Source organism: Cucurbita pepo, chromosome 8, assembly GCF_057944985.1.
Source record: "Cucurbita pepo subsp. pepo isolate OVF chromosome 8, ASM5794498v1, whole genome shotgun sequence".
Lineage (NCBI taxonomy): Eukaryota > Viridiplantae > Streptophyta > Magnoliopsida > Cucurbitales > Cucurbitaceae > Cucurbita > Cucurbita pepo.
The window spans coordinates 5,838,083-5,857,764 of NC_141805.1; positions in this window are offsets into that span (position 1 = coordinate 5,838,083).

Sequence of the window (19,682 nt, forward strand, 5' to 3'; positions counted from 1 at the left end):
ACATATTAATGAAAAAAGAATACAATGGTCCGTGTCAATACTCTCATTCACGGTCAATGAAAAGCAAATTGTAGAGATAATTGCTACATTTTTCTTTTTCTTTTATTTATTTATTTATTTAATTATTTATAGAAACAACTTTAATTTTAATTTTGAAGAAGACGATGAATAATTAGTGGTTCACTAAGCTCGGCACTTAATTTTTTTTTTCAAATAATTATTTATTACAACCTTTTCATAATTTTTCAATTGTTATCCATTATACTTCATATTAATTACATCATCATATGCCTCTTTTATCTCGAGTCAATGATAAGTATTTTAATATATTTAAAATTGTAAAATAGGTTTTTTTTTTTTTATTAATTTAATTTAATAAAATCGAGACTTCCACATTTTAAACATTAATGTTAAGTAACTAATTTTGATATCTAACCTAAGGGCTATAACTTGAATAGAAAATGCAACTATCATACCTTCATTCTCATAGCCTATATAGTGACCCTACATGGTTGTCTTACCTTCATCTAAAAAAAATAGCACTTGGTTTGATAATTTAAAAAAAATACGCAGTAAATAATCACACTGTTGCGGTCGGAAAATGCAAATACATGCAACGATCTCTACTTTTCTGTCTGGATAGAGTTGAATGTGTAATATTTCTCTACACATGCACACATAGATCCATATAGCAGACTCGTATACGTATCCTCTAAGTCTACTTGTTGGGCTAGCTTAAACTCACGTTGGCAGAAGCTATGGAGGGAAAGGAGCGTGCATAATACCACGACGTACATGATATCGTAGTTTATGTAGTGTAATATATGGAGGTTCGTGCATCATACAACCAAGCCAACATTAAAGCCATTTCGTAGGCGAAGTTATTAACGTAAGGAAAATTAGAGTATCTTTGTTTAAGACCTACCTTGATCGGCACATATGTGAGGATTGTTGAGCTATTCTTAGATATATTTATATTTTAAGTCTCTCCTTTCTCCGGTATAGTTGAAGTGTCACAGCCCAAAATTTGTATCTCGAAATCTAGGGCTTGACCAACAGACAATGCAATGAAATCGTGTAATAACAAATAGAGAAGACGAGATTTCAAAAAAAAAAAAAAAACTTTTGCAATTACGTAAAAGGTTTAAAATCCAAAACAAGGTGTTCAAGTAAGAAAAGTATGGAAATGGTTTACATGCAATGCATGACAAATCTAACAAAATTATGCACAGACTCCTAGATGCCCAAGGATACTCCTCTGTGGCATTAAGATTCAGCATGCATTCTCGCCCCGATCCATGGTATCACTCACATGAAAAAAAAAAGAGTAGAAAGGAATGAGTATAAAAATACTCATTAAGTAGGCTACTTGTAGGCTCTTTTCGCATCCTTATCTTTGTGGGTAACCACGGTCTTTCTCGGGTTTCTAAGGAGAGTGATCTAAGCTGCAACTCTCTTTTCTGTATCTTAGGAGGCTTGCCCATCTTAAGCAGTGAAATGATCAGTGTCCTGAGGTGAGGTGCGACCTCATAAGTAAATCTGAGGGGATTGTATGGCTGGATCTGAAAATGTGACTCTCTTTGAACATCATCCATGGAGGTTAACTGACGACCCTCACACGGGACCATACATCCACTAAACGGGGTGCGACCCCCTGTGTGCCGGTCAGCTACTGAGTCATCCTATGTGGCTCCACGTCCCCCGCTCAGGGACGGGTTTCTACGGCCAAGGAGTCCTGTTCAGAAGACCCCTTAGCTATCACCACTAGGTCTGGGCACCTGTCACACTTCTGTATCCGGATCTGCTAAGCTCAACGATCACCGTACCAGAGCTCTGTCTCAACGGTATGATATCGGAGGAGAGAGGGAGTGAGGTTCTGATGACACTACCTACACTGCTCAACTCTAGCGGGCTACCTATAGTTACCGTGGTGACCTATTATTCTTTCTAGGGTGGAACCTGGTGGCTTAGACATGGATTCGTGTATCTCTAGGATTCTCGTGCCTGGTCTCACAAACCTATCTGGTTTGGAATTCTGGGATCTGGATCTGCCGGTAATCATTTTACGGGTCTAATTGCACGGTATTCTAGAGTTCCCCAATCAAGGGTCTCGTCTAGCCTACTTAGTCACAAGCACCCTAATCTAAGCTCATAATTTCTTCCTATTCATCAAGAAAGATACACAAGCAATCATCATGCATAAGAGTTAACACGCAGCAGTTCATGCAATATTAACAAACATGCTCAACGGGAAGATAACGTCCATCTTTACCCGGAGCGCAGATTTCACAAGTTTCCCAACCTCCTCATGCATACATACATTATCAGAGTCTAAATCAAAACAGATTTAATACACATTTCGTAACTAGCTTTCCATAATCATCTCATATTCGCAGTTTCTATACTATTATGCTAAGTCCGGCTAGCAAATTTCATAGGTGGTAGCATGCATACTTGTTCCTAGCGGTTCCTACAAGTACTGCTCGTGGGAATCCAAATGGCTACTTACTTGGTTGACGCGTGCCTTCCCGAGTTTGAGTTTTCTTGACGGAATGGATTCCAACAAATCTGAAATTTCCTTCACAAGTCCTAATTCACATAATAATAGGGTCAGCATCAAAATCGGATCGGAAAACAAGCAAACAGAGACCGAACGGGAAGAAAATCGGTGCCTCACGCGCGCTGTGGAGGGTCACTACGCGCGCGTGCCGCACGTGCTGCTCCCCGCGTAGGAGCAGGTCAGAGGCACCGGGTCGGGCGCTTCACGTGCGGCGCGGGTCGGGCCGGCCAAGTCTACGCGCCTGACGCGTGTCCTGCCGAGTGAGGTCGTGCCTCACCAGCCGGTGATCGACACGTGTCGATCACCGGTTCCGCCGCTCTCCTCCGTTGCCGACCGACGCGTGGCGGCCTCCACCCTCTCTCCTACGTTTTTTTTCTTCATTTTCTAGGTCTCTTCATGTTTCGATCTATTTTCTTTCGACTTTTTTATCTTCCAATTTGTAATCCGATTCGACAAATTTTCTTCACGAACCTTGTAGATCTCATATTCTACTCCTTCGAAAACCATTTTCTTAAAATTTTCTGATAATCACAGATCTTATTATTCAAGTTCGAATTCGGAGAAAAAAATACGAGTTCTTACCAAAAATCACGTTTTCTTGAAACTCCGATTCGAACGCCAATCTTGGCCGCCTTCACTCTAGAACTTAACCAGATAGCACTGTTGAGGGTAAGAGTCCAAGGATCAACACAAAACGTCACTAACACACGAAAATCTTAATGATTTCTCGATCTAGACACTCATGGACTAACCTGAAGTTCTTGGACGTTTTGACGAAATAGGTAGGTGCGATTCGTTAGAGCACCTTGCCTCGGACTATTAACGGTTTAGATTGGGGACTCGAATCTCCGGCGTCCATTCAGATCCGATCTCCTCCTCCTTCCTCAAAACCTAAATCTTCTTCCCTCTTCTTTCTTCTTCCTCTCCCCTCTTTTTTTCTCTTTTCCAAATTATGCCTCAGCCAAAAGAGACCCCTCAAGTAATAAGGCAAAATGACTGGTTTGCCTCTATTGTGACCTAATTTATTTTTTCTTTTTTTCCCTTTTTTTTTTAAATACTCGAGCGCTAATTTTTTTTTTTTTTTTAAATAAATAGTTCATACTCGCAATTGTGCTCCATACATTAAACCTATGATAATAAGACAAACTATGAAGTTTGAATAGTTCATGACACTATGGGGTTCTGCTAACTTCCAGATGTCGTTACAGATTAGCTTGATTAGAGGGTCCAGGCGAGTGCCCGGAGGATTCACGCTCGCACGTGTGGGTCATGTGTAAAGAAGTACTACACATCCAATTTGTTCGAGATTGGAGGTCACTCCTAGATGAGTTAGAGCTGGATCCCAAGAGCATGCTGCATGTGTTTGCATCAGCATGACCCCTATAGTGGGTCACTTACTGAGTATTCTTCGAAATACTCAAGCCGTGTGCAAAATATCATTTTTCCTGTAAAGAGAAGACGCCTATGTACGGACGACGACGACATCGAAAATAGATACTGTGGCACGTGCATAAGGTAGTTGCATGTTTAAATTTTTAGTCATAGGAGTATAGGACGCTTTTATTTCATTTTTTAGATTATTCCATTTGTAATTGTTTTGTTTTAATTTTAAATTCCAACGTTATATTTTGAAAAAAGTAAGACCGACAATGTGTTCTATTAGTTTGAAGTGTTCTGAAACATGTTTGTTAGGGAGAGGTTTTCACATTCTTATAAAGAATGCTTCATTCTCCTCTCCAACTAACGTGGGATCTCACAATCCACCCCCTTGGGGGCCAGCGTCTTTGTTGGCACACCATTCGGTGTTTGGCTCTAATGCCATTTGTAATAGCCTAAGCTCACCGTTTGCAGGGATTATCTATTTTGGCCCGTTACGTATCGTCGTCAGTCTCACGGTTTTAAAATGTGTCTGTGAGAGATGTTTCCACATTATTTTAAGAAATGTTTCGTTCTCTTTTTCAACCGACGTGAGATCTCATAGTCCATGGGAACTTTTGAAAAATTTATGAAAATATTTAAACCGTCGCATAAGAATTTACTATTTTAAACGAGGAAGAGGGTTATTATTAATATTATATGTTGATATTTTTATAAAATATAAGGTCAATTTTATACGATACGATTAAAAGTGGATTTGGTTGACAATATTAGATATCGACATACTAATGAAAAAAAAATACAAAGGTCCGTGTCAATACTCTTGGTCAATGAAAAGCAAATTGTAGAGATAATTGCTACATTTTTCTTTTTCTTTTCTTTATTTATTTATTTAATTATTTATAGATCCAACTTTAATTTTAATTTTTAAAAAGATGATGAATAATTCGTGGTTCACTCAGCTGGGCAATTAATTTTTTTTTTTCCAATAATTATTTATTACAACCTTTTCATAATTTTTGAATTGTTAACCATTAAAATTCATATTAATTACATCATCATATGCCTCTATCAATCCTTCATTCTCATAGCCTATATAGTGACCCTACATGGTTGTCTTGCCTTCATCTAAAAAAAATAGCACTTGCCTTAAACTACTAGGCTATAGTGGAGTGTCCTAATAGTTAACGAATGTTGGTTAACAAGGTTAATGAGTTTAGCCTGTTAATCTTGGATCGTTGGAGCCCACGATCTATAGGTCCATTAGGTCCCTCTGCTAGCTCATATCGGACTAAACCATAGAACAGTGTGACGATTGAGTTCGAAGTGTTCGAATTCAAATTAGGGAATATGCGCTACATATATACGATATATTTAACCGCATTTTTGTTTTATTTACGAATTAAACAAAAGGAGAGAATCTGAGATATTTAAATAAGATTTAAATATCTTAATCAATTATGTGTCGGAATTGATTGGGATTGGCATTTGAATTAATATTAAATATTAATTAAATAGTTTAATTAATCATTTAATGTTACTTTAATTTGAAATTCATTATTCAAATTAATTGTTGAATTAAAATGAAAAAAGTCAAAAGGTTGACTTCATCTCATGGAAAAATCCATGTTAGTGGAATTTTGAGGTGTCAAAATTTGGTTTAACCAAACTTGCATGTTTGCCAAATAAACCCCACAAGTTTGAGTGGAATTTTGAGTGTCAAAATTTGGTTAACTCAAACATGCATGCTTGCCACATAATCCCAAACATTTGAGTAGAATTTTAAGTGTCAAAATTTGGTGATCTCAAATTTGCATGAACATGCAAACATGACTCTTTAAATAGAGTGATCATGGTACATGGAAGGTCTTCTTCTTCTTGGTGGAAAACCTTGAGAAAAACCTCTCACAAACACTCTCTTCACATATACAAAATCCCTCCCAAGTTTAGTCACTCACCAGATTCCACAATCCCGTTCTAAGGCCGGAGGATAGTGGAGAAGACACTAGTGGTGGTTCGAAACCGGTTTGTGAGGAAAAAGGAGTTTGAACTACAAAAGGTTAGTATCTAAACTAATTAAGTTTTAATACTTATGAACATGCTAGTTATATACTATAATTAATGTTCTAAAAGTGCCTATGCTTCCTTATGTGTTATATTAACACCATCAATTGGTATCAGAGCAAGTTTTAGGCACTTTATTTACATTAATTTGATCATGGTGGGTACTATTTCATGAATGAAATTTGTGGTTGCTAAAGTGGATGGTTTTGGTTTTGGCAATTTTTTTTTTATGCTTCTATTTGATACAATTATTGTAATAAGCCTAACGTGTATGGGCTTGAATGAATGAAGAAAGGTCTGTAATTTTTATGGAGTCATTAGAGTCCATTTTAGGTTGTAATTGATCGAAAATGGAAGAGATAGCAAGCTGAACCGAAGAAGATGGAAGAGGCGGTTCGGGTGTTTCTTCTGCCGTTGGGGTCCGATTCAACGTTATTAAGGGTTGGATCGCCCAGTTCGTGATCCTTGGGAGCGGCTCAAGTTATTTTTAATTATTAGTGTAATAATTTAGTTAAATGTTTGCTTTAAAATGCCAAAACCAACCCACTTTAGTGTGTTTAATTAATTATGCATTATGAATGTATGTTTTAATTAAATAGAAAATGTATATGCATAAAGTATGTCATGTAGATTTAAAATCCCACCATAGGCTAAGCATGTTCCATGCATTCCAAGTATGTTATAAGTGTTATAATGTATAGTATGCATGTTTAGGGTTCCATGAGTGATAGATATAAATTGTTATATTATTGCATGGAATGGTTGATTATATAATTGTTATATAAAGCATGTTAGATGCATGTTATAGGTTATTTTCAACGTCATAAAACGAGATAGACGTTAAAATCTATAATAAAGGTAAGTGCTTGCTCACTTAGGGTTAAGACCCTAGCACAATCAATTTTAATAGTTAAAATAGGTCGATGTCTTACGAAATTGCGAGCTCACCTGGCACGATCTTGTCTAAGGCTGGAGGTACTTAAGTTGACGGTTTACAGAACACCTACTACCTGGAGATCGGACCAGTACTTGAGCTTAGTTAGCCCAGTTTTATGAGCATGCTTAAGTGATGTAAGATTTAGAAAAATCACCTAGACTTAAGTTATATTTAATTAGCCTGAATATACTTAAGTAATGAGTATACCCAACCATCTAAAATACTTAGTGGGAGGAAAAAGGTGTATAAGATACATCGTTTTCTTTTCACGCTCTCTGTAAAATTCACACAGTGAGATTCATGCTCGGCCTCGTGTCGCCCTGGGAGCATCCTCCATTCGGAAGGTATTTGCATGAGTCAATAACAAGGTGAATAGAGAAAGTATTTATAGTAAGTGGGAGAAGGAAGTATGTCAAATACGTCCTATGGTCTCCACCACTAGGTTGCACCGTGAGGTTCCCATGTTCCACCTGCATGTTGCCCTAGAGCAACTACCCATTCGGAGGGTCGTAACATGGGAGTCGAAACAACGCAAACTCAAGAAATGGGATAGGATTACTTAGGTCCGTTCCCAACTTTGGCTTTTTCATTCGATAGCTTTGTTGGGACCGATCTATGAGGTCTGAAAATGGCGGGTCACACTTACGAAGAAATACTAAGAGTTGGTATATTCTTGACCAAAACAGCGATAACTAAAGAACACTGCTCATTATAGGAACAAGAGTTATTCTGGGAATAGTGTTTAAGTCAAGAATGTCTTGGTTTAGTGAATGAGTGATTGACTGCCCCTCGGTAGCAGTTGCTCTAACTCACTAAAGTATCGTTGCAAATTAATAATGATTTGGGTACATTATTACATTTGCTAAAACGGATTGGATTAAACAGGATTAAGTCAAATCACTAATAGAATTTTCTTTATATCACAGCATGACAAACTCAATAGTACAATTACTCGCTTCTGAGAAATTAAACGGCGACAACTACACAACTTGGAAATCAAACCTAAACACAATACTGGTCATTGATGATTTAAAGTTTATTTTAACTGAGGAGTGTTCTCCAAACCCCAGCTCAAATGCAAACCGAACAGTTCTGGATGCGTATGACAGATGGATAAATGCAAATGATAAAGCCCGAGTGTACATTTTAGCCAGCATATCTGATGTTTTGGCTAAGAAACACGATGTTATGGGTACTGCTAAAGAGATTATGGAATCTCTAAAAGGGATGTTTGGACAACCGTCCTTCTCCCTTAGACATGAAGCCATAAAATACATTTACAACTGTCGTATGAAAGAAGGGACCTCAGTTAGAGAACATGTCCTGGACATGATGGTCCATTTCAATGTGGCAGAAGAAAATGAAGCTGTCATTGATGAGAAGAGTCAAGTCAGTTTTATCATGATGTCTCTTCCGAAGAGCTTCATCCAGTTCCGCACCAATGTGGTTATGAACAAAATAGAATATAACTTGACTGCTCTTCTCAATGAGCTACAAACTTATCAGTCCCTCTTAATGAACAAGGGACAAACAGGAGAGGCAAATGTTGCTATCTCCAAGAAATTACTACGAGGATCGTCCTCCAAAAATAAGTCTGGACCTTCAACTTCTAAAAGTGTTTTGATGAAGAAGAAGGGTAAAGGAAAAAATAAGATTCCTACTAACCGCAAACACAAGGTTCAAAAAGCAGATAAAGGAAAATGTTTCCATTGCAACGAAAACGGGCACTGGAAGAGAAACTGCCCAAAATACCTTGTAGAGAAGAAAGCCGAAAAGACACAACAAGGTAAATATGATTTACTCGTTGTAGAAATATGTTTAGTTGAGTATGTCAACTCAACTTGGATACTAGATTCAGGGGCGACTAATCATATTTGTTCTTTTTACCAGGAAACTAGCTCCTGGAGAATGCTTGCGGACGGCGAGATAACACTCAGGGTTAGAACAGGAGAGGTTGTCTCAGCAAGATCAGTAGGAAATTTAAAGTTGTTTTTTGGAGATAGATTCATTATATTAGATAATGTACTTTTTGTTTCTGAAATGAAAATGAATCTAATATCTATCTTTTGTTTATTCGAACAATTGTATAAAGTATCTTTTGAAATCGATGAAGTGTTCATTTTCAAAAGAGGTATTCATATTTGTTCTGCAAAACTAGAAAACAACTTATATATGTTAAAACCGAGCGAAACAAAAGCTATTTTAAATACCGAGATGTTTAAAACAGCTGAAACTCAAAATAAACGACAAAAGATTTCTCCTAATACCTATCTTTTGCACTTAAGACTAGGTCACATTAATCTCAATAGGATTGAGAGATTGGTCAAAAGAGGACTTCTAAATGAGTTAGAAGACAACTCTTTACCTCCATGTGAGTCTTGTCTTGAGGGTAAAATGACTAAACGATCTTTTTCCAAAAAAGGTTATAGAGCCAAAGAAACCTTAGAACTCGTGCATACAGATCTCTGTGGTCCAATGAATGTCAAAGCACGAGGAGGGTATGAATATTTCATCATTTTTATTGATGATTATTCAAGGTATGGCTATCTTTACCTAATGCATCACAAGTTCGAAGCTCTTGAAAAATTCAGAGAGTATAAGACTGAGGTTGAGAATCTATTAGGTAAAACTATTAAAACACTTCGATCAGATCGAGGAGGAGAGTACATGGACTTAAGATTTCAGGACTATATGATAGGACATGGAATAAGGTCTCAACTCTCAGCCCCTGGTATGCCTCAACAAAATGGTGTATCAGAAAGGAGAAATAGAACTCTATTAGACATGGTTCGGTCTATGAAGAGTTTCGCTCAATTACCCGATCCGTTTTGGGGATATTCAGTGGAGACTGCTACATACATTTTGAACATGGTTCCTACTAAGAGTGTTTCAGAAACACCTTATGAGTTATGGAAAGGGCGTAAAGGTAGTTTACGTCACTTCAGAATTTGGGGATGTCCAGCACATGTGTTGTTGCAAAATCCCAAGAAATTAGAACGTCGTTCAAAATTATGTCTATTCGTAGGATACCCCAAAGAGATGAAAGGTGGTTTGTTTTATGACCCTCAAGAAAATAGAGTGTTTGTATCAACAAACGCTACATTCTTAGAGGAAGACCACGTAAGAAATCATCAACCTCGTAGCAAACTAGTATTAAGTGAGATTTCTAAAGAAGCTACTGATAAGACAACAAGAGTTGTTGATCAAGCTGGTTCTTCAACAAGAGTTGTTGATGGAGCTGACACTTCTGGTCAATCACATCCTTCTCAAGAGTTGAGAATGCCTCGACGTAGGGGGAGGGTTATAACTCAACCCGATCGTTACTTAGGTTTGACAGAAACTCAAGTCATCATACCTGTTGATGGCGTTGAGGATCCATTGACCTATAAAAAGGCAATGAATGATGAAGATAGAGATCAGTGGATTAAAGCCATGAATCTTGAAATGGAGTTAATGTACTTCAATTCAGTCTGGGAACTTGTAGATCAACCAGATGGGGTAAAACCTATTGGTTGCAAATGGATCTATAAGAGGAAACAAGACCAAACCGGTAAGGTACAACCCTTTAAAGCTCGACTAGTAGCAAAGGGTTATACCCAAAGAGAGGGGGTGGACTATGAAGAAATCTTCTCTCCTGTTGCTATGCTTAAATCGATTAGAATACTCTTGTCTATTGCCACATTTTATGATTATGAAATTTGGCAAATGGATGTTAAGACAGCCTTTCTAAACGGCAATCTTGAAGAGAGTATCTATATGGCTCAACCAGAGGGGTTCATTGAACAGGATCACTAGCAAAGGGTTTGAAAGCTTAAAAGATCCATTTATCGGTTGAAGCAAGCATCTCGATCCTGGAATATAAAGTTTGATACTGCGATCAAATCTTATGGCTTTAAACAGAATGTTGATGAACTTTGTGTTTATAAAAGGATAGTCAACTCTACAGTAGCTTTCCTGGTGTTGTACGTTGACGATATCCTACTCATTGGAAATGATGTGGGATTTCTGACTGACATTAAGCATTGGCTAGCGACACAATTCCAAATGAAAGATTTGGGAGAGGCTCAGTTTGTTCTTGGAATCCAAATTGTTCGAAATCGCAAGAACAAAACACTAGCATTGTCTCAGGCATCGTACATCGATAAAATGTTGATTCGATATAAGATGCAGGACTCCAAGAAAGGATTATTACCTTTTAGGCATGGAGTTCATTTGTCGAAGGAACAAAGTCCTAAGACACCTCAAGAAGTTGAGGATATGAGACACATTCCCTATGCATCAGCGGTCGGCAGTCTGATGTATGCCATGCTATGTACCCGACCCGACATATGCTATGCTGTGGGAATTGTCAGCAGATATCAGTCCAATCCGGGACGTGCTCATTGGACTGCCGTTAAGAATATCCTCAAGTATCTTAGGAGAACGAGGGACTATATGCTAATGTACGACGCTAAGGATCTAATCCTTACAGGATACACTGACTCAGATTTTCAGACCGATGTAGATTCGAGGAAATCGACATCAGGATCTGTCTTCACTCTGAACGGAGGAGCAATAATATGGAGAAGCATAAAGCAAGGTTGCATTGCTGATTCCACCATGGAGGCTGAGTATGTTGCTGCTTGTGAAGCAGCGAAAGAATCTGTATGACTTAGGAAGTTCTTAACTGATTGGAAGTCGTTCCAAATATGCATCTTCCCGTCACTCTTTATTGTGATAATAGTGGAGCAGTTGCAAATTCAAAAGAACCAAGAAACCATAAGCGAGGAAAACATATTGAGCGCAAATATCATCTCATAAGGGAGATTGTGCAACGAGGAGATGTGATCGTCACACAGATAGCTTCAGAGCACAACATTGTTGATCCATTTACAAAGCCCCTCACGGCTAAAGTGTTTGAAGGGCACCTAGTGAGTCTAGGACTACGAGTTATGTAATCTAGGGCAAGTGGGAGAAATGGCATGAGTATGTAATGCCCTAGTTTTTTGTATTTCTCTCTACTCAACGTTATAAAACCCCACTAGAGTTTTAGTCCAAGTGGGAGTTTGTTGGGTTTTATGTCAAAAAACTCATAGTTTGTAAACAAAAACATATTCTATTTTCAATAAAGTTATTATTATTGTTTATTCAGTAAAGATTGTTATTGTATAAAGTGAAATTTACGATCATTAATCTGAATCCAATAAACTAAGAACACTCTGGCTATAGTATGATTACTTGAACTATATGTAGAGACATAAGAGTGGATCAAGTTCAAGTATATAGTCAAAATGATCTATAGTATAAGGATAAGGCTGAGTACCTCATTCTGGGGACACTATGGATGCGGCCCACTTTTGTATATGATATAAACAATGTGATCACTAAATTGTACATGTGGAGACATGTGAGTGGGGGCGTCCTATGCAATGAGTATTGCATAAGATCGGACCATGAAGATAACCACTCTCACTTTTTAATGTCGTTTACTGTTGAGACTGATTTTCTTTTCATTCGATAACCTAGGTAACTCGGTTTTAATCCTGAGCTAACCATGAACTCCTGTTTATTCGGAATTATCCTTAGATTTGCATGGGTGAGAGTGGCTCTAGTTCGCCGACTCAATAGGCCTCCCATTTCAGGGGTAAGACTGGGTGAATGGCTGGGGACGTGGGGTGCAAGATGGAATTCACTCCTCACTCCTACCCACTTTTAGGGATAGAAGAGAGGTAGTTCCCTTAAGCACTGACTCCAGGTCTTGAACAAGGGGCCCCACCCTCTCATTGGCCTGAGAGGGATTCGGTTTACTGGTTGGACTACAAACCAATTGTTCATTAGAGGATCAGTGAGACATAAGGAACAAGAAGTAACTTTAGGGGTAAAACGGTAAATTGACCCAGCTCTAGTTACGAACAACCTGTGGAGGATCAACTTACTAATCATGGCTATATCAAATGGACATAAATATATCTATAGTGAGGGGAGTGCAACTACTAGGCTATAGTGGAGTGTCCTAGTAGTTAACGAATGTTGGTTAACAAGGTTAATGACTTTAGCCTGTTAATCTTGGATCGTTGGAGCCCACGATCTATAGGTCCATTAGGTCCCTCTGCTAGCTCATATCAGACTAAACCATAGAACAGTGTGACGATTGAGTTCGAAGTGTTCGAATTCAAATTAGGGAATATGCGCTACATATATACGATATATTTAACCGCATTTTTGTTTTATTTACGAATTAAACAAAAGGAGAGAATCTGAGATATTTAAATAAGATTTAAATATCTTAATCAATTATGTGTCGGAATTGATTGGGATTGGCATTTGAATTAATATTAAATATTAATTAAATAGTTTAATTAATCATTTAATGTTGCTTTAATTTGAAATTCATTATTCAAATTAATTGTTGAATTAAAATGAAAAAAGTCAAAATGTTGACTTCATCCATGTTAGTGGAATGTTAGTGAAATTTTGAGGTGTCAAAATTTGGTTTAACCAAACTTACATGTTTGCCAAATAAACCCCACAAGTTTGAGTGGAATTTTGAGTGTCAAAATTTGGTTAACTCAAACATGCATGCTTGCCACATAATCTCAAACATTTGAGTGGAATTTTAAGTGTCAAAATTTGGTGATCTCAAATTTGCATGAACATGCAAACATGACTCTTTAAATAGAGTGATCATGGTACATGGAAGGTCTTCTTCTTCTTGGTGGAAAATCTTGAGAAAAACCTCTCACAAACACTCTCTTCACATATACAAAATCCCTCCCAAGTTTAGTCACTCACCGGATTCCACAATCCCGTTCTAAGGCCAGAGATAGTGGAGAAGACACTAGTGGTGGTTCGAAACCGATTCGTGAGGAAAAAGAAGTTTGAACTACAAATGGTTAGTATCTAAACTAATTAAGTTTTAATACTTATGAACATGCTAGTTATATACTATAATTAATTTTCTAAAAGTGCCTAAGATCCAAATTGCTTCCGCATGTGTTATATTAACACCATCACACATGTATAAAACAATAGGAATTCACCAAGAATTCATGAGGTGAATGAGCTTAGCCTAGCCTCGAAGTTGGTCTACATTAAGACAAAGAAGGCAGAGAGATTCATCGTAGACTTGGATGAATGTGTTTGCCTCGACCTAGGCTTACTCAGTAAAGCTATTCATTAAGATTTTCTCAACTCGACCAAGGTGGCCTCAACCTAAGTGACTTATTTCTAGCCTCGATGGCTTAGGCCTCGCCCTTGACTCTAAGATCATCCCTTTGTCATGGCTTTCTAATACTGCATGGGTAACAAATTTTGATTTGTTAACTTATTTGATTCGGTTTGGCGTTTTTATTCACTCATTCCCATTAAGGTTTAGCTTCTCCTTTAGTCTCAAGTTAATGTTTTATGTAACGATCCTAAATTTTTACATACTCAGAGTCGCTACCAAGTGTCATGCTTATCTCTTAAATGCCAAATATAGCTCTTAGATACTCATCGTAAATAACGGAAAATTGAAAACACATTCAGAACACTTCAAACTACTAGAACACATTGTCGGTCTTACGTGTTTCAAAATATAACGTAGGAATTTAAAATTAAAACAAAACAGTTACAATGGAATAATCTAAATAATGAAATAAAAGCGTCCTATACTCCTATGACTAACAATTTAAACATGCAACTACCTTATACACGTGCCACAGTATCTATTTCTGATGTCGTCGTCGTCCGTACATGGGCGTCTTCTCTTTACCTGAAAAATGATATTTGGCACACGGCTTGAGTATTTCAAAGAATACTCAGTAAGTGACCCACTGTAGGGGTCATGCTGATGCAAACACGTGCAACATGCTCTTGGGATCGAGCTCTAACTCATCTAGGAGTGACCTCCAATCTCGAACAAATTGGATGTGTAGTACTTCTTTACACATGAACCACACGTGCGAGCGTAAATCCTCCGGGCGCTCGCCTGGACCATCTAATCAAGCTAATCTGTAACGACGTCTGGAAGTTAGCGGAACCCCATAGTGTCATGAACTATTCAAACTTGATAGTATGGGTAATTATCATAGGTTTAATGTATGGAGCACAATTGCGAGTATGAACTATTTATTGGGCTGTTTTTCTTGAGGCTTCAACTCTACCGTAGAAAGGAGAGACTTAAAATATAAATATATCTAAGAATAGCTTAACAATCCTCACATTTGTGCCGATCAAGGTAGGTCTTCAACAAAGATACTCTAATTTTCCATACGTTAATAACTTCGCCTACGAAATGGCTTTAATGTTTGCTTGGTTGAATCACTACAACAAATATTGGATTAGATAGCTTCCGAAAAATGCTATCATAGACCTTTTATAGCATTTTTCGTACGTCGTGACAGCCCATGTTATTAAAAGTCTGGAACTTTTTATAGCGTTTTTGTATAGCTATAATAAATGTTATTATATAGTACCTAAATATAGCTTATATGCAATGCTATGAAAACATTTTATAGCATTTTTGTTAAAGTTATAAATATGTAAACATAACTAAAATATTATGCTATCATTCATTTTTAATAAGCTATATTTATACTATATTTTATGCTATCATTCATTTTTAATAAGCTATATTTATACATTTAATCTTATGCTATAGATCACTAAGTGCACTAGATCTTCCAGCAAGTCGGCGCAGACGCCAAGCTTGAGGGTGTCCCTGGGGCACTTGCGAAGTGATGGTTGCTGCCTTGATGGGGTGGGCTTGTGGGGCTTGTGTGGCGGCGGTGGGCAAGGGACATAGGTGGAGCTGACCATAGTGAAGAAGAGGAGGTTGAGGAGGAGGAGGAGGGCAATGGGCGAAGAGAGCTTGGAAGCCATTGGTGGAGATATATTGAAGGGTTTGTAGGTTTGTGCGATGGCTTGTGAAGAATTATGATAAGTGTTAGGGTTTTTATAAATGGGGTTTGGGAATTTATTGTATTTTAAAACAAAAATTCCTTATAAATTGATGGATATGAAACACCTAACTATTTCAGTTACTTTATTAAGTTTTGAGGAATTGATTTGAGAGATGGGTTTTTAATTAGTTTGTCTTTTTTTAAAGTATTATAAAAATGTCAAATGGCCTACAAACTAGACGAAGTGATGTTCGATAATAAGATATCAAATATTTTTTAAAATAAATTATTGTGGTTTGTATGGTTGGAAAATAATATTTGATAAGAACCCTTCCAGACAAGTGGGTAATAGATGATAATCTAGAGATTATTTTTAGCACAAATAATTTTTACAAATATAATATGGTTTTTTTTAAAATATAACTATGAGTTTCCACGTCATTTTGAATGAGTAACGAAACATTTTTTTTTCATAAGGGTGTGGAAACCTCTCCCTAGTAAATTGTAAAATTGGCGGCGATATATAATGAGTCAAAGCAGATAAATATATGTTAACAATGAGTTTTGATATATATTGATGTTAGTATGACATAACAGTACAACTTCTAAAACATGACAAGACTAAGATTGTTATTACATGCATGCTTTGAAAATCTTTTAAAGTTTACTTAAGATGAAAATGGCTATAAGATAAAAGATCTCTAAGAAAAAAAAAAAAAAAATAGACTTTTATTTAGGATCCCAAGAGTGAATTTTAAAACATAAATTGGACCGTTAAACTTGCTATAAAGTGTTGTTTGCGAATAAGCAATGATTGATTAGAGATGTAGTGGCAAAGATGATAAGCACCTACAATGTTGATTTTTGCAAAGCTAGAGGTCCTTCTAGAATCCTTGCAAAACGCTCACAAAGAAAGCTAACTTAACGAATTGATTCCAACCAAGAGCTGGTTAGAAGATGAATGACTCTTAGATCGAACTTGGAATCTATGATGGTCACTCTTAGATACCAAGACAATTCACTCCAGAATTAGCTTGATCAAAACTAATTCAATGAATCGGTTTAAACATCAAACCTAAAGCAAGGTATGAAAAAGAATAACACCAAGAGGGTATCAAGAAAACACAAAGGTTTTTTCTGTATTCAACAAAATCCTCCAAACATAAATATTACATGCCTTTAAATAGGCCTAGAAGATAACCCTAACAAAATAAAGTTCAGCCACAACCACTAATAAATGCTAATAAATGCTATTAAATACAAATTGAAGAATATAAGGCAATTCATACAGACTATTAATAAATGCTTTTAAATATAAAATGAAGTAAATAAGGCATTAATAATTTCCTTAATTGGTAATTCAACTACGAAAGGCAAGTCTTCTAATTACTTTCCAATATCAGCCACTCCATTATCTTCTTGATTTGATATGTTAATGCTATAAAGATTTTTGGGCTCAAAATTCTTTGTTTCAACCGGTACACTAGCTAGCTTTTGAAGATGCAATGTGTAGGCCTCTTGAATCTTCTTAACCTTGCTTCTTGTAATCGGTCCTTCGGGTAGATGCACGTGATCAGTTGTTGGATTCATATCATCCCCCCTTTCTTTAAAAGGATTTGTCCTCAAATCAAATTCTTCGTTCTTTCCGGACAAGAACTGAATATTGTTTTTTTTTTCCACTTTTTTTTTTTTTTCTCACCTTTACCTTAGTTTCTTCTCTCCACTGTTGTTCTTCAAATTCTTTTCTTTTCTTCTCTAATTTCAGTTGGTCACAATGTACTTCATATGGAGACAATGGAAGTAAAGTAAATTTCTTCCCACACAAAGTAAAAGTATACTTGTTCATCAAACCATCAAATGTTACCTTTCTATCATATTGCCAAGGTCGGCCGAATAAGATGTCCCCCGCATGTATTGGTACGACATCACAAAGAACTTCATCTTTATATCTTCCAAGAGTAAAAGAAATAAGAGCTTGGGAGTTCACCTTAATTTCTTATTTGTTTGTTAACCAATGAAGTTTGTATGGTTTTGGATGGGGATGGACAGAAAGTTGAAGTCTTTTTACAAGGAAGCTGCTTACCACATTTGTGCAACTTCCACTATCAATCACTAAGCTGCATGGGTTTCCTTTGATCAAACATCTTGTGTGGAACAAGTTTTCCCTTTGATCTTCAAATTTCTCTTCCTTGATTTAAAAATTGAGTACCCTTCTTGTGATCAAAGATATGGAATTACCTTCTTCAACATACTCATCATCATATGCTGCGATTTCTTCAACAAGCTGTGAATCATGATCCTCACATTCATCATCTGAATTAAGTATACCATTCCTTATCACCATAACATTTTTATTAACACACTCTTTGCTCATGTGTCCAAACCCTTTACACTTCCAACATTGAATAGAACTAGACTTCTCCTTTACCGTCTTTGAAGCTTCATTCTTTTTACCATTGGAACTCTCAGCTTCCACTCTTTTAGCAGCTACAAACTTTTCTTTTGGTGACATTGATTCATTTCTATTCACAAAACTATCCTTGTTCCAAGTGTTAGAATTTGAAAAGGTGTTAGTTCGTGATGTGTACCTTTTTTAATGCTCTTTTTCTTCCTTCAATTGGCCTTCAATTTTGAGAGCATAATGATACATGTCTTCCAGATATGGTGGTGGATTTCTGTCAACAAGATGAGCAATTTCTCGATTCAAACCTCCAAGGAATCTAGACATGGTATCTTCTTCTTCTTCTCTAACATTTGCTCTTTCCATCATAGTTTCCCTCTCTTGATAATATTCCGCCACACTTTTTGTTCCTTGCCTCAAACCTTGCAATTTAGTTTTCAAATTTCTTTCATAATGTTTTGGAACATACCTTTTTCTCATGGCTTCTTTAAGTTCTTCCCATGTCTCTATTGGATCCTCCTCTTTTCTTCTTCTCTCGGATTTGAGATGTTGGTACTAATCACCAGCATGATTGGTAAATTCGGCAATAGCAAGTCTCATCTTCTTATTTTCACTATAGGTGTTGCAATCAAACACATGCTCTATCTTTCTTTCCCATTGCAAGTATGCCTCAGAATCTGCTGTTCCACAAAATGGTGGGATTTTGAGTTTAACTCCTCCATCTCTATCTTCATGTACTCTTTCCATCCTTCTAGGTTGCATAATAGTTGCATGGTTATTTCTTCCTCTCCATCTTCCTTCAACAACTTGTCTTTCTTGTACTACTATATCTTCATCTTCTTCTCATGTTCGTTCTTGTCTTTGTTGTTGCGCCCTTCTTTCTTGTCTATCTTCCATCATCATTTGCATCATAACTTGAATTGCTTGAAGAATAGTTGTATTAAGATCTGGTATTGGTGGTACTCCTTCTCCATTATGTGACATTTTGTTATTAAGGGGCCTCTCCACACTTCTCACAAAAATTTCACTCAGGGACACTCGTGTTTAATACTCAAAGGTAGGCTTTTGGTTATAGGTCAAGAATGTAAAGGCTGGTTTTTTTTTTTTTTTTTTTTTTTCGATCATCTAAGAGAGACAAAAAAATTGATTCAAAAAAATAACAATAAAAATATTTCACCTCTAGAGCGGCCAAAGAACGTCGACAAAATGCTCTGATACCAAATGATAAGCGCCTACAATGCTAATTTTTGCAAAGCTAGAGGTCCTTCCAGAATCCTTGCAAAACGCTCACAGACAAAGCTAACTTAACGGATTGATTCCAACCAAGAGCTGGTTAGAAGCTGAATGACTCTTAGATCGAACTTGGAATCTATGATGGACACTCTTAGATATCAAGACAATTCACTCCAGAATTAGCTTGATCAAAACTAATTCAATGAATCGGTTTAAACATCAAACCTAAAGCAAGGTATGAAAAAGAAT